At 38.3% G+C, this 25,512-nt stretch overlaps 1 long non-coding RNA gene across 3 annotated transcripts in view; it reads right to left on the bottom strand.

Annotated features, from left to right (window-relative positions):
* Positions 1-12,070: 12,070 nt before the first annotated feature.
* Positions 12,071-25,512, bottom strand: part of LOC124092917 (uncharacterized) — an 88,456-nt gene continuing 75,014 nt past the window's right edge. For all 3 annotated transcript variants that reach the window (XR_009226833.1, XR_009226831.1, XR_009226832.1), the window contains 4 exons: positions 23,358-25,060; positions 22,021-22,101; positions 21,789-21,830; positions 12,071-19,609 (listed from right to left, as the gene is read on the bottom strand). This is a non-coding gene — a long non-coding RNA (uncharacterized LOC124092917). The remainder of the gene's footprint in view (positions 19,610-21,788; positions 21,831-22,020; positions 22,102-23,357; positions 25,061-25,512) is intronic.

The raw sequence follows: 25,512 nt of genomic DNA, 5'->3' as shown, positions 1-25,512 counted from the left end.
AAAGCTCAGGATTGCATGGATACATAGCCAAGTTCAACAAGATCTTTAAAGAAGAACTAATAGCAATATTCTCCAATTTATTTCAGCAAATAAAAAAAGAGACAGCACTTCCAAACTCATTCTATGAGGCCAATATCACTCTGATTCCAAAACCAGGCAAAGACACATCAAAAAAGGAAAACATCAGACCAAAATCTTTAATGAACATAGATGCTGAAATTCTCAATAAAATTCTAGCAAATCGAATACAAAAACATATCAAAAAGACTGTGCACCATGATCAAGTTGGATTCATCCCAGGAATGCAAGGTTGGTTCAACATATGAAAAATCAATAAATGTAACTTATCACATCAATAGACTTAAAATAAGAATCATATAATCATCTCAATAGATGAAGAAAAAGTATTTGACAAAATACGGCAACCCTTTATGTTCAAAACACTAGGAAAACGAGGAATAACAGGAACATATCTCAACATCATAAAGATTATCTATGCTAAGCCCAGGCCAACATCATTCTAAATGGAGAAAAATTGGAGGCATTCCCTCTAAAAAGTGGAAGAAGACAGGGAAGCCCTCTTTCACCATTTCTATTTATCATAGTTCTTGAAACACTGGCCAGAGCAATTAGACAGATGAAAGAAATTAAAGGGATACACATAGGTAAAGAAGAACTCAAATTGGCACTATGTGAGACAATATGATTCTATATCTAGAAGACCCAAAAAATTTTACCAGAAAACTTCTAGAACTAGTAAATGAATTCATCAAAGTGGCAGGATATAAAATCAACACCAATAAATCAAAGGCATTTCTGTATATCAGTGACAAATCCTCAGAAAAGGAAATGAGGAAAACTACCCCATTTGCAATAGCCTGAAAAAAATGAAATACTTGGGAATCAACTTAACAAAAGAGGTGAAAGGCCTATATAATGAAAACTACAGACCTCTAAAGAAAGACATCAAAGAAGACCTTAGAAGATGGAAAGATCTACCTTGCTCTTGGATAGACAGAATTAATATTATCAAAATTACCATACTTCCAAAAGCATTATACAGATTTAATGCAACTTTGATTGAAATTCCAATGACATTCTTCATAGAAATAGAAAAAGCAGTCATGAAATTTATCTGGAAAAATAAGAGATCCAAAATAACTTAAGCAATCCTTAGTAAGAAGAGTAAAGTAGGTGGCATCACTATACCAGACGTTAAACTATACTACAGAGCAATAGTAACAAAAACAGCATGTTATTGGCACCAAAACAGACTGGGTAGACCAATGGTACAGAATAGAGGACACAGAGACTAACCCACAAAACTACAATTATCTTATATTAGACAAAGGTGCCAAGAACATGCATTGAAGAAAAGATAGCCTCTTCACAAATGGTGCTGGGAAAACTGGAAATTCATATGCAACAAAATGAAATTAAACTCCTATCTCTTGCCATGCACAAAACTCAACTCAAAATGAATTGAGGACTTAGGAATATAACCACAGACCCTGTGTCTAATAGAAGAAAAAGTAGGTCCTAATTTCCATTATGTGCCATTAGGCCCCAACTTCCTTTATAAGACTCCTGTGGTGCAAGAATTAAAATCAAGAATCAATAAATTGGGTGGACTCAAATTAAAAAGTTTCTTTTAGCAAAAGAAACAATCTGTGAGGTGAATAGAGAGCCTACATCTTGGGAGCAAATCTTTACCCCTCATACATCAGATAGAGCACTAATCTCTAGGGTATATAAAGAACTCAAAAAGCTAAACACCAAAAAACAAAAAAACAAAACAAAAACCAAACAACCCAATCAATAAATGGGCCAAGGACTTGAAGAGACATTTCTCAGAAGATGATGTACAATCAACCAACAAATACATAAAAAATGTTCATCATCACTAACAGAGAAATGCAAATCAAAACCACTGTAAGATTTCATCTCACTCTAGTCAAAATGGCAGCTATTATGAATTCAAAAAACAATAAATGTTGGTGAAAATGTGGAGGACAAAGGTACACTCATACACTGCTGGTTAGACTGCAAAAAGCTGCAGCCAATATGGAAAGCAGTATGGAGATTTCTTGGAAATTTGAGAATGGAAACATCATTTGACCCAGCTATCTCTCTCCTGGGTCTATACCCAAAAGACTTAAAAACAGTATATACAGAAACACAGCCACATCAATGTTTATAGCAGCACAATTCACAAGAACTAGCCTGTGGAACCAATCTAGATGTCCTTGAATAGATGAATGGATTAAAAAATGTGGCATATTTACACAATGAAATATTACTCAGCAATAAAGTAGAATGAAATCATGGCATTTGCAGGTAAATGGATGGAGTTAGAGAAGATAAAGCTAAGTGTAGTGAGCCAATCCCCCCCAAAACAAATGCCAAATGTTTTCTTTCATATAAGGAGGCTGATTCATAGTGGGATAGCAGGGAGAATGGGAGGAATGGATGAAATCTAGTTAGGGCAGAGGGATTGGAGAGAAAAAGAGGGGGCATGGGTTTATTAATGATGGTGGAATGTGAGGATCATTATTATCCCATGTACAGGTATGAAGACATGAATTGGTGTGAATATACATTGTATACAACCAGAGATATAAAAAATTGTGCTCTATATGTGTAATAAGAATTGTAATGCATTCCACTGTCATATATAAATTTTTAAAAAGAAAAGAAAAATAAATAAATACATAAATTAGGTAAACAAATAAAAATAAATATGTCTTTAAAATTAATAACTCACAGGTTTATCTAGGTAGTCAAAAAACTACTAAAATTTTGATGTTTACAAAATGTTTCTAGGATTCTTCTTCACTAAGAAAGAGATTACTAATGCTGTTCATACATTTCTCTGATACCTTGGTTTTTAAAAATAAATAAATTAGATTTGACATATATACATTGAGTTGGAGAATATCATGCAAAATGACTAAGTCAATCTCAAAAAATCAAAGGCCAACATTTGCTCTGATATGCGGATGCTGATCCATAATGGGAGCAGGAATAGGGAAGAATGGCAGAACTTGGAACTTTTGATAGGGCAGAGGGGAAAGAGGAGAGGGGAGAGTGTGTATGTGGGGAAAATATGGTAGAATGAGATGGACATTATTTACCTATGTACAGGTATGATTGAATGAATGGTGCGACTCTACATCATGTACAACAAGAAAATGAAAAGTTGTTCTCCATTTATGTTAAAATAAAATTAAATTAAAAACAAAGATTTGACATATGAGATTAATCATAAATGTGTTTGTTAGAGACATCTGATTAATTTACAAAGTTAAAGTGCTGTTAAATATAATATCAAGTACTGTTAACTCCTAAATTCCATAAGACAACATTTTTAAACATTATTGGTGTTTTCATAAATCAATAATAAAAAATTAAAAGGTTCTAAGTATAAAAATATATTTAGTGGTCCAAGGATATATAGCTCAGTTGGTAGAGTGCTCACTTGCATGAACAAGGTCCAATTCCCAGCACCACACACACACACACACACACACACATACACAAATATATATAGTATATATAATTTCTTAAATATATATTTTTAAATTTATATTAACATATATATTATATACTTAAAAAATTTCTTGGTAAAAGAAAAGTGAGGAACTGGGAGATGAGATGGGAGAGCTAGAAATAAAAGACAAAGACCAGGCAGAGATACAAAGGAGAGTTTCTGTGTCAGAGCTGACAAATAAAGGCACATCTCTCCATAGATAGAGAGAGGCAATACAAGCTTCAGGTTTGTGACTTTTATGGGGTGGAAATTAGAGGAACTGGGTTGTTATGTAGGTGATGAAGGATAGGGCTGACATGAGGGAGTGGTGAGCCTTTCTTAGAAAGGCCCTTGGGTGGGAAACCTTTTCTTAAGATGGCAACTGTCACTTAAGATGGCCATGCAGATGATAAGCAAGGACTTTACACTGGGTAAGAGAGTCTTTATGTAGTAAAGTTGTAATAAATGTAAATAATAAGAGAATCTAATTAAGTGATAAAAATATCTATGTAAATAAAGGGTAAATTTTAAAAGGTTGTGTGTAATTAGTTGGTTAAACATAAGTAACACAATCAGTTTGATATATTGAAGGTTTTTCCCTAAAGTCAAATATTGGTGTACTGATATAAATCAAAGTTTAATCTATATGTTGAAAGAACAAGAATTTCTTCATGGGCTGGGGTTGTTGCTCAGTGGTAGATGACTGTAAAGTTTGCTGAATTTTTAAGATCAATGCTTAAAGATTAAAGTTAATCTACAGTGGTAGAGTGCTTGCCTCGCTGTGAGTGAGACCCAGGTTCAATCCTCAGCATCACATAAAAACATAGATAAGTAAAAATAAAGATATTAATATATTTCTTCAAATATTAATTTACTCTTTAACATTGAGTCTGTTAAGTTTTACTATCTAGAACAACTAGAGTTAAAACTAGGCTTTATATTGTTATTTAAGAGTGTTGTACTAAATTACAGAGTCTAGAAATTCCTTTAAAAACTAAACTTGATTAGGGGCTGGGGATGTGGCTCAAGAGGTAGCATGCTTGCTTGGCATGCATGGGGCGCTGAATTCATTCCTCAGCACCACATAAAAAAATTTAAAAAAAGATGTGTCCACCAAAATCTGAAAAATAAATATTAAAAATTCTCTCTCTCTCTCTTTAAAAACAAAAACTAAACTTGATTAATATATAAACATAAATGTAATTATGACTCTATTGCTCTTCTTTGTATATTAGATGTGTTTATATTGTTCAGGTATACAAGTCTTTTTTTTTTTTAATTTTTTATTGTTGGCTGTTCAAAACATTACATAGTTCTTGATATATCATATTTCACAATTTGATTCAAGTGGGTTATGAGCTCCCATTTTTACCCCATATACAGATTGCAGAATCACATCAGTTACACATCCATTGATTTACATATTGCCATACTAGTGTCTGTTGTATTCTGCTGCCTTTCCTATCCTCTACTATCCCCCCTCCCCTCCCCTCCCCTCCCCTCTTCTCTCTCTGCTCCCTCTACTGACATTCGTTTGTCCCCCTTTTATTATTTTTCCCCTTCCCCTCACTTCCTCTTGTATGTACTTTTGTATAACTCTGAGGGTCTCCTTCCATTTCCATGCATTTTCCCTTCTCTCTCCCTTTCCCTCACACCTCTCATCCCTGTTTAATGTTAATCTTCTTCTCATGCTCTTCGACCCTACTCTGTTCTTAGTTACTCTCCTTATATCAAATAAGACATTTGGCATTTGTTTTTTAGGGATTGGCTAGCTTCACTTAGCATAATCTGCTCTAATGCCATCCATTTCCCTGTAAATTCTATGATTTTGTCATTTTTTAATGCAGAGTAATACTCCATTGTGTATAAATGCCACATTTTTTTTATCCATTCATCCATTGAAGGGCATCTAGGTTGGTTCCACAGTCTAGCTATTGTGAATTGTGCTGCTATGAACATCGATGTAGCAGTGTCCCTGTAGCATGCTCTTTTTAGGTCTTTAGGGAATAGACCGAGAAGGGGAATAGCTGGGTCAAATGGTGGCTCCATTCCCAGCTTTCCAAGAAATCTCCATACTGCTTTCCAAATTGGCTGCACCAATTTGCAGTCCCACCAGCAATGTACAAGTGTACCCTTTTCCCCACATCCTCGCCAGCACTTGTTGTTGTTTGACTTCATAATGGCTGCCAATCTAACTGGAGTGAGATGGTATCTTAGGGTGGTTTTGATTTGCATTTCTCTGACTGCTAGAGATGGTGAGCATTTTTTCATGTACTTGTTGATTGATTGTATGTCCTCCTCTGAGAAGTGTCTGTTCAGGTCCTTGGCCCATTTGTTGATTGGGTTCTTTGTTCTCTTATTGTCTAATTTTTTGAGTTCTTTGTATACTCTGGATATTAGGGCTCTATCTGAAGTATGAGGAGTAAAGATTTGTTCCCAGGATGTAGGCTCTCTATTTACCTCTCTTATTGTATCTTTTGCTGAGAAAAAACTTTTTAGTTTGAGTAAGTCCCATTTGTTGATTCTAGTTATTAACTTTTGTGCTATGGGTGTCCTATTGAGGAATTTGGAGCCCGACCCCACAGTATGTAGATCGTAGCCAACTTTTTCTTCTATCAGATGGCGTGTCTCTGATTTGATATCAAGCTCCTTGATCCATTTTGAATTAACTTTTGTGCATGGTGAGAGAAAGGGATTCAGTTTCATTTTGTTGCATATGGATTTCCAGTTTTCCCAGCACCATTTGTTGAAGATGCTATCCTTCCTCCATTGCATGCTTTTAGCCCCTTTATCAAATATAAGATAGTTGTAGTTTTGTGGATTGGTTTCTGTGTCCTCTATTCTGTACCATTGGTCCACCCGCCTGTTTTGGTACCAGTACCATGCTGTTTTTGTTACTATTGCTCTGTAGTATAGTTTGAAGTCTGGTATCGCTATACCGCCTGATTCACACTTCCTGCTTAGCATTGTTTTTGCTATTCTGGGTCTTTTGTTTTTCCATATGAATTTCATGATTGCTTTCTCTATTTCTACAAGAAATGCCGTTGGGATTTTGATTGGCATTGCATTAAACCTATAGAGAACTTTTGGTAATATCGCCATTTTGATGATGTTAGTTCTGCCTATCCATGAACAGGGTATATTTTTCCATCTTCTAAGGTCTTCTTCTATTTCTCTCTTTAGGGTTCTGTAGTTTTCATTGTATAAGTCTTTCACCTCTTTTGTTAGGTTGATTCCCAAGTATTTTATTTTTTTTTGAAGATATTGTGAATGGAGTGGTTGTCCTCATTTCCATTTCAGAGGATTTGTTGCTGATATACAGGAATGCCTTTGATTTATGCGTGTTGATTTTATATCTTGCCACTTTGCTGAATTCATTTATTAGCTCTAATAGTTTCTTTGTAGACCCTTTTGGGTCTGCTAGGTATAGAATCATGTCATCTGCAAATAGTGATAATTTAAGTTCTTCTTTTCCTATTTTGATGCCTTTAATTTCTTTCTTCTGTCTAATTGCTCTGGCCAGTGTTTCGAGAACTATGTTGAACAGAAGTGGTGAGAGAGGGCATCCCTGTCTTGTTCCAGATTTTAGAGGGAATGCCTTCAATTTTTCTCCATTCAGAATGATGCTAGCCTGAGGCTTAGCATAGATTGCTTTTACAATATTGAGGTATGTTCCTGTTATCCCTAGTTTTTCTAGAGTTTTGAACATAAAGGGATGCTGTACTTTGTCAAATGCTTTTTCCACATCTATCGAGATGATCATATGATTCTTATTTTTAAGTCTATTGATGTGGTGAATAACATTTATTGATTTCCGTATATTGAACCAGCCTTGCATCCCAGGGATGAATCCTACTTGATCATGGTGCACAATTTTTTTGATAAGTTTTTGTATCCGAGTGGCCAGAATTTTATTGAGGATTTTTGCATCTAGGTTCATTAGAGATATTGGTCTGTAGTTTTCTTTCTTTGAAGTGTCTTTGTCTGGTTTAGGTATCAGGGTGATGTTGGCCTAGTAGAATGAATTTGGAAGTTCTCCCTCTTTTTCTATTTCCCGAAGTAGCTTGAAAAGTATTGGTATTAGTTCCTCTTTAAAGGTTTTGTAAAACTCTGCTGTATACCCATCCGGTCCTGGGCTTTTCTTAGTTGGTAGTCTTTTGATGGTTTCTTCTATTTCCTCAATTGATATTGGTCTGTTTAGGTTGTCTATATCCTCCTGACTCAATCTGGGCAGATCATATGACTTAAGAAATTTATCTATGCCTTCACTATCTTCTAATTTATTGGAGTATAAGGATTCAAAATAATTTTTGATTATCTTCTGTATTTCTGAAGTGTCTGTTGTGATATTGCCTCTTTCATCCCGTATGTTAGTAATTTGAGTTCTCTCTCTTCTTCTCTTCGCTAGCATGGCTAAGGGTCTGTCGATTTTGTTTATTTTTTCAAAGAACCAACTTTTAGTTTTGTCAATTTTTTCAATTGTTTCTTTTGTTTCGATTTCATTAATTTCAGCTCTGATTTTAATTATTTCTTGCCTTCTACTTCTTTTGCTGTTGTTTTGCTCTTCTTTTTCTAGGATTTTGAGATGAAGTATGAGATCATTTATTTGTTGGTTTTTTCTTTTTTTAAGGAATGAACTCCAAGCAATGAATTTTCCTCTTAGAACTGCTTTCAATGTGTCCCATAGATTCCGATATGTTGTGTCTGTGTTTTCATTAATCTCTAAGAATTTTTTAATTTCTTCCTTGATGTCTTCTATAACCCATTGATCATTCAGTAACCTATTGTTCATTCTCCAAGTGATGTATTCTTTTCCCTTCCTTCTTTTATCGTTGATTTTCAGTTCCATTCCATTATGATCAGATAGGATGCATGGTATTATCTCTACTCCTTTATATTGTCTAAGAGTTGCCCTGTGACATAATATATGATCTATTTTTGAGAAGGATCCATGTGCTGCTGAGAAAAAAGTGTAACTGCTTGATGTTGGGTGGTATATTCTATATATGTCAATTAAGTCTAGGTTATTAATTGTGTTATTGAGTTCTATAGTTTCCTTATTCAACTTTTGTTTGGAAGATCTGTCCAGTGGTGATAGAGGTGTGTTGAAGTCTCCCATGATTATTGTATGTTGGTCTATTAGACTCTTGAACTTGAGAAGAGTTTGTTTGATGAACATAGCTGCACCATTGTTTGGGGCATATATATTTATGATTGTTATGTCTTGTTGGTGTATGGTTCCCTTGAGCAGTATGTAGTGTCCCTCTTTATCCCTTTTGATTAACTTTGGCTTGAAATCTATTTTATTTGATATGAGTATGGACACTCCTGCTTGTTTCCAAAGTCCATATGAGTGATATGATTTTTCCCAACCTTTCACCTTCGGCCTATGTATGTCTTTTCCTATCAAATGTGTCTCCTGTAGGCAGCATATTGTTGGGTCTTGTTTTGTGATCCATTCTACTAGCCTGTGTCTCTTGATTGGTGAGTTTAAGCCATTAACATTTAGGGTTATTATTGAGATATGGGTTGTTCTTCCAGCCATATTTGTTTATTTATGTTACTAAACATGGTTTGTTTTCCTCTTTGATTATTTTCCCCCCTTTAGTGTCCTACCTCCCACTGTTGGTTTTCATTGTTATTTTCCATTTCCTCTTCCTGTAATGTTTTGCCAAGGATGTTTTGAAGAGATGGTTTTCTAGCTGCAAATTCTTTTAACTTTTGTTTATCATGGAAGGTTTTAATTTCATCTTCCATCCTGAAGCTTAATTTCGCTGGAAACACAATTCTTGGTTGGAACCCATTTTCTTTCAGTGTTTGAAATATGTTATTCCAGGATCTTCTAGCTTTCAGAGTCTGTGTTGAAAGATCAGCTGTTATCCTGATTGGCTTACCCCTAAATGTGATCTGCTTCCTTTCTCTTATAGCTTTTAAAATTCTCTCCTTATTCTGTATGTTGGGCATCTTCATTATAATGTGTCTAGGTGTGGGTCTCTTATGATTTTGCACATTCGGCATCCTGTAGGCTTCTAGGATTTGGGGTTCTGTCTCATTCTTCAAGTCTGGGAAGTTTTCTCGTATTATTTCATTGAATAGATTGCTCATTCCTTTGGTTTGAAACTCTGTCCCTTCCTGTATCCCAATGACTCTTAAATTTGGTCTCTTGATGTTATCCCATATTTCTTGGATGTTCTGCTCATGGTTTCTTAACAGTCTTGCTGAGCTGTCTATGTTCTTTTCAAGTTGAAATACTTTATCTTCATTGTCTGATGTTCTGTCTTCTAAGTGTTCTACTCTGCTGGTAGTATTCTCAATTGAGTTTCTAAGTTGGCTTATTGCTTCCTGCATTTCTAGGATTTCTGTTTGTTTGTTTTTTATAACCTCTATTTCCCTGTATAGTTGATCTTTTGCTTCTTGGATTTGTTTATGTAATTCATTGTTGAAGTGACCTTTCATTGTCTGATTTTGCTGTCTGATGTCTTCCTTGAGACTCCAGATCATCTGAAGCATGTATATCCTGAATTCTTTATCTGACATTCCATCTGCTGCAGCTATTACCTCTTCTAACGTTGAGTTGACCTGCAATGCTTGTGGTTCTTTCTTTCCTTGTCTCTTAATACTGTTCGCGTTCCTTTCTACTTGGTGAAACTGTTGTGCTATTGAATTTTCCCCCTATATATTTATATTGGTCTTGTATAGTTGCAAAGTCTCCCTCGCAGGCGCGGGCGGCGCTCTGTCCCTCTGCGGGCCGCTAGGCTTGTTCTGTCGGTGGTCACAGTTCTGTCTACTTTGCAGGTGCAGGCAGCGGCACTGCCCCTCTGCAGGCCTCTGGGGCTGTACTGCCAGTGGGTCGCAGGTCCGCCTACTTTGCAGGCGCGGGGGGGGGGGCGGCTCTACCCTTCCTCAGGCCACTGGGCCTGTTCTGTCTCTCGGTTGCAGGTCTGGCCTGTTCTGATGGTGGTCACAGTTCCACCTACCTGGCAGGCGCGGGGGGTGGGGGGCGGCTCTGCCCCTCAGCAGGCCGCTGGGCCTGCTCTGTGCGTGGTCACAGTTCCCTCTACCTTGCCGGCGCAGGGGGAGGGGGCGGCTCTGCCTCTCAGCAGGCCGCTGCTCCTCTTCTGCTGGTGGGTCGCAGGCCCGCCTACCTTGCAGGAGTGATTGGAAGCTCTGCCACTCTGCGGGCCACTGGGCCTTTTCTGTCAGTGGTCACAGTTCCCCTACCTGGCAGGCGCGGGGGGTGTGGGGCGGCTCTGCCCCTCAGCAGGCCGCTGGGCCTGCTCTGTGCATGGTCACAGTTCCCTCTACTTTGCCGGCACAGGGGGAGGGGGCGGCTCAGCCTCTCAGCAGGCCGCTGCTCCTCTTCTGCCGGTGGGTCGCAGGCCTGCCTACCTTGCAGGAGTGATTGGAAGCTCTGTCCCACCGCGGGCCACTGGGCCTTTTCTGTCGGTGGTCACCTGGCAGGCGCGGGGGGTGGGGGGTGGCTCTGCCCCTCAGCAGGCCGCTGGGCCTGCTCTGTGCGTGGTCACAGTTCCCTCTCCCTTGTTATAGTTTTGATGTGAGTTGTACTCCAAATCTTCACATATAAGACTATGTTAGAAGGTTCAAAAGAGAAATGATTGTGTCTTAAGACCCTTAACATAATCAGTGATTCAGTCCTCTGAATTGGATTAACTAGTGGTCACTGAAGGTCATTAAGGTGTGGCTGGAGGAGTTAGCAATTTTGGGGCATGGCTTATTTCTGAACCCTCTTAAATGGAGGATTGTCTTCTGCTTTATGTTGGTCAGGTGAGTTTCTTTCTTCTGCCACACTCTTTCACCATGATGTCCTGCCTTGCCTCAAGCCCTGAGATATGGAGCCAGCCTTCTATGAACTAAGACCTCTGAAACCATGAGCCCTCAAATAAACTTTTCCTCCCCTACAACTGTTCTGGTGTGGGGTTATTTTTGTCAAAGTAGTGAAAAAGCTGAATAAAACAGATATTGATACCAAAAAGTGGGGTAATTTTGGTGACTAAGTGACCACATGTTTAATAAGCATGTTGAGCTCTTTGGGAGAATTTTGAGATGTGTAGCAATGCTAGATGAAAATGCTTTAGATTGTTGTAAGCAGAGATTGATGGCTGATTCTGATTGGAGCTAAGAAGACCAGAATGGCAATAGGACAATTGTCAGTGAAGACCAGGCTTAAGAAGGTTCAGAAATAAAGGGTAGAAGTCAATTTGAATTAGTAGTGATTCCTGTTATGTTCTGGCTGAGGTGTCTGCATTTTGCCTAGGTTCTGAGACATTCAGTGGGGCTGATTTTAGAAGGGACTGTCAGGTTATTTTTTTCTCTCTTAGTTGTAGATGGACACAGTACCATTATTTTTATTTATTTATTTGATATGTGGTGCTGAGGATCAAACCAAGTGCCTCACACATGCCAGATGAGTGTTCAACCACTGAGCCACAATCCTAGCCCCAGAAGTGATTGGCTTCTTTATGTGGTGGAGGAAATCTCTAGGTGGCATAGAATTCAGGCAATGGCATAGACACAGCTGGCACCTTTTAACCAAATTTATTGTAATATTCAGAAGCAGAACACATAGCATAAGATTTGGAAAAAGTGAACTTGACAGGCCACAAAATTAGGGTTAATAAAGTTTCAGTTGTTAAAGTCATTACTACCACTACAAATATGCTAAAGATTTGACCAGAGACAATAAGAAAGATGGCTTGAAGGCATCTCAAAATATGGCAAGACCACACCTATCTCAAGTTCCTGGGAGTAAAGGTGAGAATTTTCTTAAGAAGAGACCAGTGAGGCATCTTTCTTACACAATGGGGCCTAGAAAGTTTAGGAAATCATGGTGGAAGAGTGTGGCAGAGTGAAGCAGCTCACACGATGAACAGGGGGGAGAGAGAGGGAACTGCACTCAGAAGATATAAAATATATACCTCAAAGCCTTGCCCCAATGTCTCACCTCTTCAAGTCACACCCTAGCAGCCTTCAGTTACCACTCAGTTAATCTCTAACAGGGAATTAATTTAAAAAACAGGCTCAGCTGCTCAAACACTCAGAGGCTGCTGCAGCCAGGATCCTGGAGGCTTGGCTCAACATGGTGGCAGACCTTGGTGCCAGTCATGTTGTTCTGGTTCTGTAGGATACTGGAGTGAGGAACTTATGACGGGTTCTACCAAGATTTCAAAAGAAGGCCTAGGAAGCCAGATAAAGTAACACAGGATTAGAGTTCCTGCAGGCACCTGAGAAGTCAAAGTCTGGAGATGTGAAGAGAAAACTGAAGTTGCATTAAGAAATGTCAGTAACATGAGACATTATCCTTGGAACACTGCAGGCATTGAGCAGAGACCAGTCAACAAAATGGCCCCTTGGTCTACACCAACAAGGCAACGGGGGCAATGATACACAAGACCTTTGGAGAGAACATCATGTGTTCCACATGCTGACACAAAACTATAGGACCTGTTTGACCAGCTGGATTTTAGTCTTGCTTTGGTCCTATGCCTTTTTTCTGTGCACCAAATTTTGTGAATAAAAATGCTTACTCTGTACCCATTATATATTGGGTAATTGTAAATTGCTTTTAATTTTATAGGAACTCCCAATGAAAGATTGATTGTACCTCAGAGAAGACTTTGGACTTGAACTTTGAGCAGTCTTGGAACAGTTGTGACCATGGAGACTCTTGAGAATGGACAAAATGTACTTTGCATTGTGAGATGGTTGTGAGCTTCTGGGCCAAGTGTGGAATGTTATGGTTAGGATGTGGGGTATCCTTCAAAAGATCATGTGTGAGACAATGCAAGAAGGCTCAGAGGAGAAATGATGTGTCCTAAGTTAGTAAATACATTCCCTGATAGGGATTATCTGAGTGGTAACTGAAGGCTGGTAGGGTGTGACTGGAAGGGGTGGGACATGGGGGCATCACTTTGGAGTATAGATATTGAATCTTGTGAGTGGAGTTCCCTCTCTCTTCTGCATGTTCATCATGTGAGCTGCTTTACTCTGCCACACTCTTCCATCATGATTTCCTTCTTCACCCCAAGCCCTGAGAAATGGAGCCAGTCTTCTATGCACTAAGACATCTCAAACTGTGAGACCTCAAATAAACTTTTCCTTCTCCAAAGTTATTCTATTTAAGTTCTTACAATAAACCAGCAAAAAAAGCTGACTAAAACCACCCCACTTAGACGCTAGAGAAGGCCTCAAACGCCACTGAAAGCTGTTGGAAAACTTTAGCCTCACAGAAGCTCTAGGGGGAAAGAAAACAAACCTGAAAGATTCCCTGAGCCCCTGTAAGCCATTGGGGTAACCACTGAGCCACACTGAGGCTCTGGAGAAAGCCTTGAGCTTATACTAAGAAACATGTAGTGACCCTGAGAGCCACTGACACTGCAAAAGGTCCTAAGCACCACAATGATGATGGAAATCTCCCTGAGTTTCAATGGCACACTGGGCAAGGAATTATTCCCCACTGAGACACTGGTGAAGGCAATTCTTTACCCAGGATACTGTGGAAGAATCTAAGTACCACTAGAGAGTGTGCAGAGTTCTTTAAGCCACTGAATCAGTAGGGTAGGCCTTAGACCCCACTAAGACTCTTGGGAAGGACCTGACACACAGACAAACTCTGGGGAAGATGCTAAGCATGACTGTGATGCCAGGAATGAAACTTAGCTCCACAGAGGCCCTGGGCAAGGCCCTGGGATTTATTGAAAAACCCCAAAGATCCTGAACCCAGTGATTCCTTTGGGAAGATTCAGAGTCTTGCTCTGAGGGTGGAAGAAACACTGGGCAAAACTGACACTCTGAGAACAGCACTGAGCCTCATGGAGAACATGTAAAAGATCCTGAAGACAAAGAAGACTCTGGCTCTGAAATTCCATGGGCACCAGGAAAAATCAATAAGACCTATTGAAACCCTGTGAAGTCCCAGAGTGTAGTGGTGCCCCCTCCTCTACCAATGAACCTTAATTAAGCTTCTCCAGGTACCTTCAACATATGTGTTCTTATTAACAGAATATCAGGAAAAATTCCTGCAAAAAAGCCCAAATGTGATTAGACTTCATTTTTCTGATTACTTTGTCTTGTAAAAGCTAAGTTTGGCAACAGACTTTATGATGTTACTTCTGCTTCTGTGGTAAAGCATATAACCTCTGACTAAATTAAAACCAAAAGTAAAAAAAAAAAAAAAAAAAAGTAAAACAAAAGCACTCTCTATGAATTAATTCAAACAAAAAAGATACTTTTAGGTAGACTCCAGCAAAAGTGGAAATCTAAATCCCTCCTCCCAGTGGGTATAAAGTTCAAAGAATTTCTAGACTCATGGTTCAGAGGAGGAAATTTTAGGATATAGCCACACTCTGAACTGGCTGTAGCCAATAAACCTGCTTTATGCTAATTCTGCAGGTGTTCAGCCTCATCTGTCCTGCAACATTCGGCAATCGAAATGGGATGGTAATGGTGAAGTTGCCTCTCTTATCTCTGAAGTCTGGCTTTTTGAGATGTTGGAGGACATTGTTTCCCCTTAGCATACCACAGAGGCAGCTCTTTGGCTGAAGGAGGAACAACTCACCTGACATCTCAGAACTTCCACCCTGAAGCACAAGAGAATTCACGAGGAACAGGAACCAGAAATAGGAAATGAGAAGCACCACCTGACCAAAAAGGTAGGTCCTGGTCCCTCAGTGGTAGCCAATCTGACCTCCCCCAAGAGGACTTAGTTGGGGGAACAGAGGATTGTTCAACACCTGATAGTCCTGAATAACCTCCAAAAGGAGGTGGAGCCAAAAAGGATCCAAGGAGTCACTTAATTAGTCTCTGTTTGGGGTCAGCAAGCATAAGGGAAACTGTCACTCCCTTTTTGTTTGTGTAATTTGAGGGTTTTGAAATTTTGCTCTGACCATTATTATGGCGAGATTGCAATAAATCACTGGGTGTATCTTAAGCAGGAGATGAAACCTTTTTTCACCACCTGGCACTCCGGATTTACCAGCTGATGGGCTAAGGGGAAGACTGCCAGTTTACCCCCAGAAATTTACTCAGCAAAGTTGTGTTCTCTCTGTGAATTAGAATGGCCAAGCTTTGGTGTGGGATGGCCACCAGAAGGATCTTTAATTAAAGTATCATTGCTGAGGTCTTTTTAATAGTTGTTGGAACCCCTGGACACTCAGAATAGTTTCCTTGACTGCTGGCAAGAGATAGTCTAGAAACACCCCAGGGGTTGAGCCTGTCTAGGTGGACAATCAAAATTGAGTTTATCTCAGATGGTAGCAGCCTCTAAGACCCAAAAAAGGAAACTAAGAAGAGAAAATATGACAAAGAAAAGGCAGAAAAAGAACCAGTTTTATCTGGTGAGGCAGAAGAGAACCCACCACCTTATGTCCAATCTATCCAACATTTCCAAGATCACTGAAACAATGGACAGTCACCTCAGCCCCCAAATCCCCAGAAACAGCTGATTAAGGCTCTTCAAAACCAGTTACTCCTTCCCCTATGAGGTCCTCAAGACCAGAGGCTTTGCAAGGGCCAAAGATTCCTCCTCCAACTTGCAAGATCAAGATGGAAACCCATCCTAAGACCAGAGCCACAACCCAGCTGAGAACTCTTCAAATGCCCCTGTGAGAGACTTGAGGACCTGCCTATGTTGACCAGAAAGAAATCATCTGAGGGGCCCAATATATTTCCAAGTATCAGGCTTTTACCTCCAAAGATCTCTGAAATTGGAAAAATCATACTACCTCCTACACACAGAAATCTCAGACCATGATTCATATGATACAATCCATTATCCAGGCCCACTGACCTACCTGCTTGTTAAGGTTTGGATATGAGGTATTCCACAAAAGCTCACATGTTAGACAATGCAATAAGGTTCAGAGGAGAAATAATTGGGTTGTAAGAGTCTTGACACAACTAATTATTTAATCTCCTAATACGCATTAACTGAGTTATAATAAAGTGGTAGGGTGTGGCTGGAGAAGGTGGAAATTGAGGTGTGGCTTTAGATATATATTTGTATCAGGAAAGTGGAGTGAGTCTCTCTCTCTCTCTCTCTCTCTCTCTCTCTCCCCCCCCCCTTCCTGATAAACATGTGAGCTGTTTCCCTCTACCACATTCTTCTGCCATGACATCCTGCCTCAACTGGAGCCCCAAGCAATGGAGTCACCTTCTATGGACTAAGACATCTGAAACTGTGACCCTTCAAATAAACTTTTTCTCCCTTAAAATTGTTCTGGTCAGATCCTTTAGTCAAGCAGCAAAATACTTGACTAAAACACTGGGGGAACTGCTGCCAGCTATGTCTTACTCTATCAATACAGAGGAGAGCAAATGGGTGACCCGAGCACTTTAAAATGGCTAGAAGAACATGCACCAGATGCACAAGGCAACATCAAGCCCATGCCCAGGCCCAGTTTCCCAACACAGTTTCAGGGTGGGAGCCTAGCAAAGATGAAGACCTTCAAAAGAAAAAGAGATATCAAGAACTCCTCATAGGAGGCCTAAAAGAAGAAGATGAGCCCTAAACATGAACAAGGTATCAAAAGTATTCTAAAATCCTGATGAAAGCCCCAGCCAGTTCTATGAACAACTTTGTGAAGCTTCTGACTCTACTCTCTTTGGTCCAGAGGCACCAGACAACCAGCAGGTGGTCAATGCAAGCTTTGTGGGACAGGCACAGAGTGACAGTCACCCAAATTACAAAACACTAGAGGGTTTTGCTAGAAAGAATGCCAGTGAGCTGTTTGAAGTGGCCACCACAGTGTTTGTCAATCAAGACTAAGAGACCCAGCAAGAAGCAGACTAAAAGATGAAGAAGATGATTTCTCCTTGCAGCTACCTTTACTACAGACTCAGAAGTCACCCAAAAGGGGTTCCCACCAGGACAAAGCCAAAACAAATATTAGAATAAGAACCAGATGCAGGGCAGAAGGATGGTCTGGATCAACTTCCTCACCCAGAGACTAGGCTGAAACTAAACCAATTCACCCAGTGCCATCTAGAGGGCCACTAGAAAAATGAATGCCCCACATTGAAGAAAGCCAACTGAGTTCCTGCTACTCCTTACCAGGATAAGAGAGGCCAAGTCATTCAAGGTGGATACCAGTCCTAAGAATGTGTCCCCCATGATGCTCAATGCCACAGATACTACTATGATGCCCATGAGAAAAATTTTTGTGGGACCTGGACGCCATGGAAAATTATGATGAGGATGAAGACTGACTGGCTCCATTGTTTTGGGACCCCAGAAGCCTATGATTCAAATGCTTATAGGGGACAAACCTATGGACTATATGGTGGATGCTGGGGCTCACCATTTGGTTGTGAGCCAACTTTCAAAGAAAGAAACCACAATTGTGGGGGCCCCAGGAAGCAAAACAGATCATCCTTTCCTGTTACAACAGCATTGAAATTCAGCAGGCCATAAAGTAGTCCACAAATTTCTATACATGCCAGATTGCCCAGTTCAATTAATAGGTTGAGATCTAGTAGGAGAACTCCAAGCCCAGATAACTGTTGATGCAAAAGGCCAGTCACTGGTATCATTGAGAAAACCTGAAGCAAATATTTTAACCCTCACAATTCCCTGAGAAGAGGAATGGCACCTCTTCAGCCTAGTAGAAACATCATAACAGGACCCACAAATCCCTTTCCAAATATAAGGAGTATGGACAGAGGCCAGCCCACCTGGACTAGCCCAAAACTTTCTCCCAGTGGTGATGAAATTTGAACATGAAGCCATATGAGTCACCTAAGACAACATCACATTCCTTATAAGGCAAAACTTGGAATTCAAAAACATTTGAACACACTTTTTCAATGTGGAATTGTCAGAACTCACCCATTACCATGAATTACACCTCTTTTGCCTGTCCAAAAACCAGAAATTGATCATTATTGGCCAGTCCAACATTTACATGCAAAAAATCAAGCCACAGTCAGCTTACATTCTGTGGTCCCCAATCCACATAATCTCCTAAATCTGCCCCCAGCTGAGGCAGGCTATTTCACATGTCTGGACCTTAAAGATGCCTTCTTCTGCACACAACTTGTACCACAGAGTCAGCCACCATTTGCCTTCCAATGAGAAGACTCCAATGGGAACAAGGGCCAATTGACCTGGACTAGATTACCACAAGGTTTTAAAAAGTCACCAACCATTTTTGGGATGGTGCTGGATTCTGACTTAAAAGCCTTTCCTGAAAAACAATGTGGATGCACATTGTTTCAATATGTAGATGATCTGTTCCTGGCTGGAGCAACCAGAGAAGATGGCAAAAGAGGAACACAGCTGCTACTCACTCTCCTATGTAAGGCTGGTTACAAAGTTTCACAAAAGAAAGCCCAGATCTGTCAAGAAAAGTAAAGAACCTTGGTTTCTGTCCAACTCAAAAACAGTAGCAACTGGGCTACAAGAGGAACAGGTCACCTGATCAATTCCAGTTCCTTCAACCTACTGTCAAATCAGAGATCTTTGGTGCCACTTAATTCTGCTGTGTATAGATACCCAAGTATTCAGTTATGGCAAAACTCCTCTATGAAGGCCCAAAAAGGGAGAGAACAGGATCTGCTCTTTGGAGGGACCAACAAAACAAAAGGACTTTGAGGACACTAAAGAAGCACTCACCAATGCACCTGGACTAGGACTCCCTGACCTCACAAAGCTTTTCTTCCTCTATGTCCATAAATGGTATGAAATAGCTGTAGGGGGTTTACTGAAATGCTGGGAACATGGCACATCCAGTGGCCTATCTATCTAAACAGCTGGACTCTGTATGTAGCCCAAGGCTGGCCACCTTGCTTATGGGTCCTTGCCGCCATGGCCCTTCTGTTGTTGGAAGCTAATAAACTGGCTATAAAAACAAAGAATTAGGTGTTTGTGTACTTCACTAATTTGGACATTATTAGAGAACAAAGGATAATGTTGGCTGAATAACAAAAAAATGGTCAGTTACCATTGGGCAGGAAAGCAAAACTTTTTCTTAAGATGGCAGTTGATGCTTAAGATGGTCATCCAGGTGCTAAGCAAAAACCTTCCACTGGGTAAGAGAGTCTTTATGTAGTAAAGTTGTAATACATCTAAATGAGAGAGAGAGAGAGAGAGAGAGAGAGAGAGAGAGAGAGAGAGAGAGAGAGAATGAATGAATATAATTGATAAAAATGTCTATACAAATGAAGGGTAAATTTTAAAAGGTTTGTGTGCAGTTAAGTCAGTTATACATAAGTAACACAATCAGTTAAATCTACTCAAGGTTTTTCCCTAAAGTCAATTATTAATGTACTGATATAAACCAAAGTTTACTATATATGTTGAAATGACAAGGATTTCTTCAAATATTAGTTTACTCTTAACTGTTAAGTTTTACTGTCTAGAGCAGTTAGTGTTAAAAATCAGGGTTTATATTGTTATTTTAGAGTATTGTACTATATTACAGAGTCTAGATTTTTCTTTAAAAGCAAAACTTTATTAATATGTAAACATCAATGTAATTATGGCACTGTTATACTTCTTTGTATAGTAAATGTGTTCATATATTTCAGGTATAGAAGACTTTAAAGTAAAATTTTTATTTTATTTTTTATATGTTTATTTTATTTATATGTGGTGCTGAGTCGAACCCAGGGCCTCCATCACACATGCTAGGTGAGTGCTTTCCTGCTGAGCCACAACCCTGACAGTTTAAAGTTTTGAAAGAACATTTCATCAAGCTAGTGGTCTCCAAACTAAAGTTGTCTCTAATGGTAATTTTAGACTTATAAGGATAACAAATTTATTTATATCATTTAATGTTCTGTAACCAAATCTAAACCTTATTTTACTTATTACACTGGGATAAAAATGTAAATGTATTTCTAAAAGATAATGAGGGACTGATCTACTTAAAGATTATTCTTGTAAAACATATAAATGTTTTGCCACTTTTTCCAAAAAAGAAAGTTAAACCTCTCTTAGCCTTTTTTAAATTCTTGTTTTAGATAATGTCATATTGTGTTAACTAACATGATCAGTTAGGCCAGACTCATCTCACTTCAAATTTTATTCAAAAGATTGATATTTTATTTTAAAGATTACTGTGGTCTCAAACATAGGATATAATGTATAACTCAGCTAAGGTTTAAGATTATGTACAAATTATTTTTTTTTTACTCTTGATAATTTCAAGAGTTTTTACTCTTGTTAATTTCATTTTAACTTTTTCTTTTAAACTTTAATAGCTATATGTTACTGCCTTACAAAAGTACAATTTCAAATATAACAACCTAAATTAATTTGAAATATAAGGCCATTATCTATAGACAGATAGTATATAATGCTAACTTCCAGAACTAATAGAGACCTCAATTAAATAAAAGGGGTAAAGATGACTGTAAAGTTATAAATATTAAAGTTAAAGCCCAGTACTCTTAATTTAAGATGGGATTGCTGGATATTTAAGATCAAGGCTTAAAGATTAAGGTTAAAAAGGTGGGGTTGGGGGCAAGAAACCCAATATTTAGCTCTTGCCCTCTGAGTCAGCTTGAACCCAGGGAACAAGGGAACTTCTCTAAGAGCTTTGCAAATCTGGGTCAAGCTTCAGGATGGTTTCCCTGCTGTCTGCCGGTGGACCTTAAAAAAAGAAATCCAATCAGGATACATACTGTGAAAAAGGAGAGTCATTGGAAAAGAGAAATATTTTTGGTATTTCCAACGGAAGCCACATGGTCAGTGAGACCTTGACTTATCTAGGTGGATGGCATTAGCAGAGCTAAACAGCTGCTCATTAGTTACCCAACAGACACCCCAAGACAACTCAGCTGACTCTTAATGATAGGTAAAAACAAGGTCACTTTAAACAGCTTGATCTTGAATACCTAAGAAATACACTTAAAATTAAAACACAGATCATTCCAATAAAAAGATATTTTACAAAAATCAGATGGCATTAAGTAGCTTAACATTCTTGATAATTCTGACCTGGTTAAAGATTTACATTCCCAAATTTAGCTTTGTCCTCTCTGGCCTTTTAGGCCTTATTATGAAGACAACTTCTCAGCTCTGACACCTCCTGGTGAGAGATTATTGATTTCTATCATCTTCATGATATTCATTGACATGTTCCAGATGATGAAACATTTATCTTGTATTAATCTCATATCAGCACTCATGTCTTTGTTTCTTTCATAGACCCATGTCCTGTGGAGTCACACAACTAAACACTCAAGGTCACTCCAGGTGAAATGGGCTGCACAAACTAACCAAACAGAGGCAGAGAAATACCTTTTTCTTTGGATTTTAAGATGGATCCTGCAACCTTGGGGTCTGTTGAAAGAGAGAGAGAAGCACTTACTGAACCTTTTCATTGGGAAGAAGCCATTCAAATTAGGCAAGGTGTAGGATTACAAGGGAACAGGCGAGTGTAACTCAACTGGTGCCCATGTGGGCAGCTGAACCTAAGGTCCTTCATGTGAATTTCCAGGGACACCAAAGAAAACACAGACACACACTTTACCTTTAACCAAGCTTCAGGATGGTTTCCCTGCTGTCTGCCTCAGGCTCCCCAAATGGGAGAGCAAGTGAAAGTCAAGAGAGGCTGGTGAGAGAGAATGAGCATACTCAGGAATGGGCTTTTATTGGGGGACCCTCATTCTTAGAAAGTTCCATCAAAAAAAGTTCAGAGGTGGCAGGGTTACAAAGGACATGTGAGTGTAATTCAACCCAAAGGGCCATGGGGTGACATGCCTATGTCTTAAGACATACCCTCAAACTTCCGGGACCAGGACAATTTCCAGGTCACTATAATATGTAGTGCCAGTCAAAGCATCTCCCCTCCAGGATGGAAGGAGCAGATCATTCAGAGTGGCTCCCCACACTCAATTCTTCTGGGTTGCACCTACTCCTAGGGCTACTCCCAGGACCACACCTTATTATCCAACCATGGGAAAAGATGGAGAACCAGTCATGGCACTGCTGCATGAGACTACAGCAATCTTTCAGACCCCCATGGTTCATCAGGACTAAAGATGCCTAAATTTGGAGTGGCTACCCACAAATTCCCTCTTTCTTAATATTTATAGGCAATTGGGGTATTACATTTTTAGTCACTGGATTCTTGGTTTGAGGTCATCATAATCTACTATTGAAACACAAAAGGAATTAGTAGAAAACATATCATTTCAATAATGTAGTCAACTTGCAAGATCCAAGGTTATTATCATTACTCTGACAAACACTCATCAGAAGATTTTTAATTTTTTCTCAATTCTATTGGGAAGCATTGCATTTGGCCATAGTAACACAGATATGTTTAATTGGCATGGCATTTAAACCTATCCACAAACCATAGAGCAGAAGGCTCATTTGCATTATTCAGTATATTGTCTTCTAGAGCATTTTAACTTAGTTCCAATTCTTCCATCAGAACTTATATGACTATGAAGGATCTTGGAAGTAACTTAAGTCAATTTTTAAGAAAATTCAAATGTTGTAAGTTTAAAACATTGCCATAAAGACTATAATTATAGAAGCAGGGAATGATATTTAATGTAGTCACTTCAAGGATCATAAGATCAGGAGCTTGCCTAGGTCTGGTTAATTGACATGCACCTGTTTCAAAGCCTGAATGTTAACTTCAGCATATTATACCTCTGAAATATTAGCTGGCAATAACTAGTGATACAATAAGATAAGTTGTATTTTTATAGGCTGCAGGATATTCATCATCCTTTCAGTTAAGTCTCACATTTAATGAGGTTTTTAGGTCTGTCAGTAATGTAAATATTTTGAAGGTAGAAGTCAAACATCTAAACATCCTTTTGGGTGCCAACTCACTGAGGGTTAGGTTATTACCAGTAAACTTCCAGGTGTGTGGCATCCTTGCATAATCAGCTTTGTCTATTCTGGGAGACCAGTGTAAAATATATCCATTATTTCTAGATATCTTCTGTCACACTGGCAACACATTTGCACAATCTATCCACTTAGGAAAGGTGTCAACTCCCATTGTAGAATGAGTAGGAGAATAATATGTTGGTGGATATCTTATGTAAATAACTGGCCTGTATAGAAAAAATATATATATTTTAACAATCTTTCTGACAATTATCCAGAAAAGTAAATATAGTCTTAACTTTTAAGGCCCAGCATGATTGGCTGGTTTACGTTTCTTACATGCTGTCTTTTTCTCAAAAGATACTCCCAGACAGTCTGTTTACCATAAGATGAACATATATGAGTAATTGAATATTACAGTCAGTACAATTAATCTAGTTCATGGGTGGACTTTCCACTCCACACTTCAAGGCACAGTAAAGGTGGACCTGAGAAATGGGTCCATAAAAATCTCTTCATAATTTTTACTTTCCTGATAAGCTCATGAAACTGCATGGCTCTAAATTCTACAGTTTGGAGATTTACCTTACTATTTCAGGCTTTTCAGTCATTTTCATGATGAGAGGTTTCAACTCCCCTTTGAAATCTGATTTAATTTACTGAATTATGTTGAGTAACAATAAAAGTCTTAATATTACAATTTAAGAAAAAATTTTAAAAATATTTGAAAGATCTAGTGTGTGCTTGTGGGGTCCTGTTTTTCCCCTTTTCTTTATTTAAAAGGTTGTTATAAATCATAATATTAGTAATTTAAATTATAGGGAGCCCTTAATCTCTTCTTGAGAGAAGTTTCCAAAATATCTCTATATCTCAGAATATCATCCTTAAATAGGTGTCTCTGAATTGTCTTTGAGAAAATATGATTAAGCTTACTTCCCAGTGTAGGGAGTATTATGTAAATCTTACAATTTTTTAAAATAACAGGTCCAATCAAAGAACTATATAATACCAATGAATTTCCAAAAAAGTTTGCAACCTTTATTGCTCAAAAGCAATGTATGACTTTAATTTGGAGAAGATCAATGTTCTCCCAAATCACAGCTATCTAGCAAAAAAAAAAAAAAGTAATTTGTAAATTTCAGCAGTGTCTTTGAATCAATAAAATTTAGTCTCAAAGGATAATTGTCAAATTTAGAATCTAAGTCAGTACTTTAATATATTTAGTGTTTAATCAAGGATGTGAATTTATTTATTAAAATTAATCCTTGCTGTAACAATAAGAATCATTAGGCAATAAAAACCTTCCTTAAAGAAAATACACTTAACATTTTAGTAGGTCTTTGTTGTGTCAAAATATGGACAAAATCTTAGCTCACATCAGCATAGTAAAATCAAAAAAAAAGCCTGAAATACTCTTGAGTAAGTTAAAATTTTTATAGACAGTCCAGTACATATAAATCTCTTTTTCAATTGTTTTAACTTTCTATATCATCTGTCTACATAATGATATACAGATTTTCTTTTTTAGGAAAATACTTTTATCATTAAAATCCAGAATACAAAGACCTTGTTTTACCCAAAGGGATGATTCATTTCTTCCTCTTAGGACCCCCAATGTGTGCTTCCTCTCTGTTGAAGTATCTTCTTTTTCTTTTAGAATTCTTCCTGGTTTTTCTTTGGAACAATAGTTGAAAACCTTAGAATCTAACAGATTATTGTACCTTGATAAGAAGAAATATCTCAATGAAAATATAGTTAAAACCATTGTATTATTCTGTAGACAGAATTAATTATATTTGTTTATTACCTTATAGAGTTTGTACAAATATTTGAGAGAGATTACTTGATGGTTGTATTATCTCCTGAAAGCAAACTTATAGTAAACTACATTTATCTCAAATACCTGTAACTAAAAGGCAGAGCATCAGAGAAATGCATGTATAAGTACTATATAAATTATGTGTTTTCTGTTGAAGAAAAACAATTAGATAAATATGTACTAATTAAACAATTAGACATATATGCTAATTATTTAATGAATTAACAACTATAGGTTATCCAAATCCCTAGAAAAATATGTATTAAGAATAAGGGCATAAATTATAATTGTATTAACTTTATGCATCCACATGGTTCTTATGATATTTGGATACATTTTGATTTTTGTTGGGTT

Source organism: Marmota monax, unplaced genomic scaffold, assembly GCF_021218885.2.
Source record: "Marmota monax isolate L192 unplaced genomic scaffold, Marmota_monax_Labrador192_F-V1.1 WCK01_AAM20220418_F8-fsc00038, whole genome shotgun sequence".
NCBI classification, from domain to species: domain Eukaryota; kingdom Metazoa; phylum Chordata; class Mammalia; order Rodentia; family Sciuridae; genus Marmota; species Marmota monax.
Note: the sequence above shows the minus strand (reverse complement) of the source record. Positions and strands in the feature narration are given on the sequence as shown.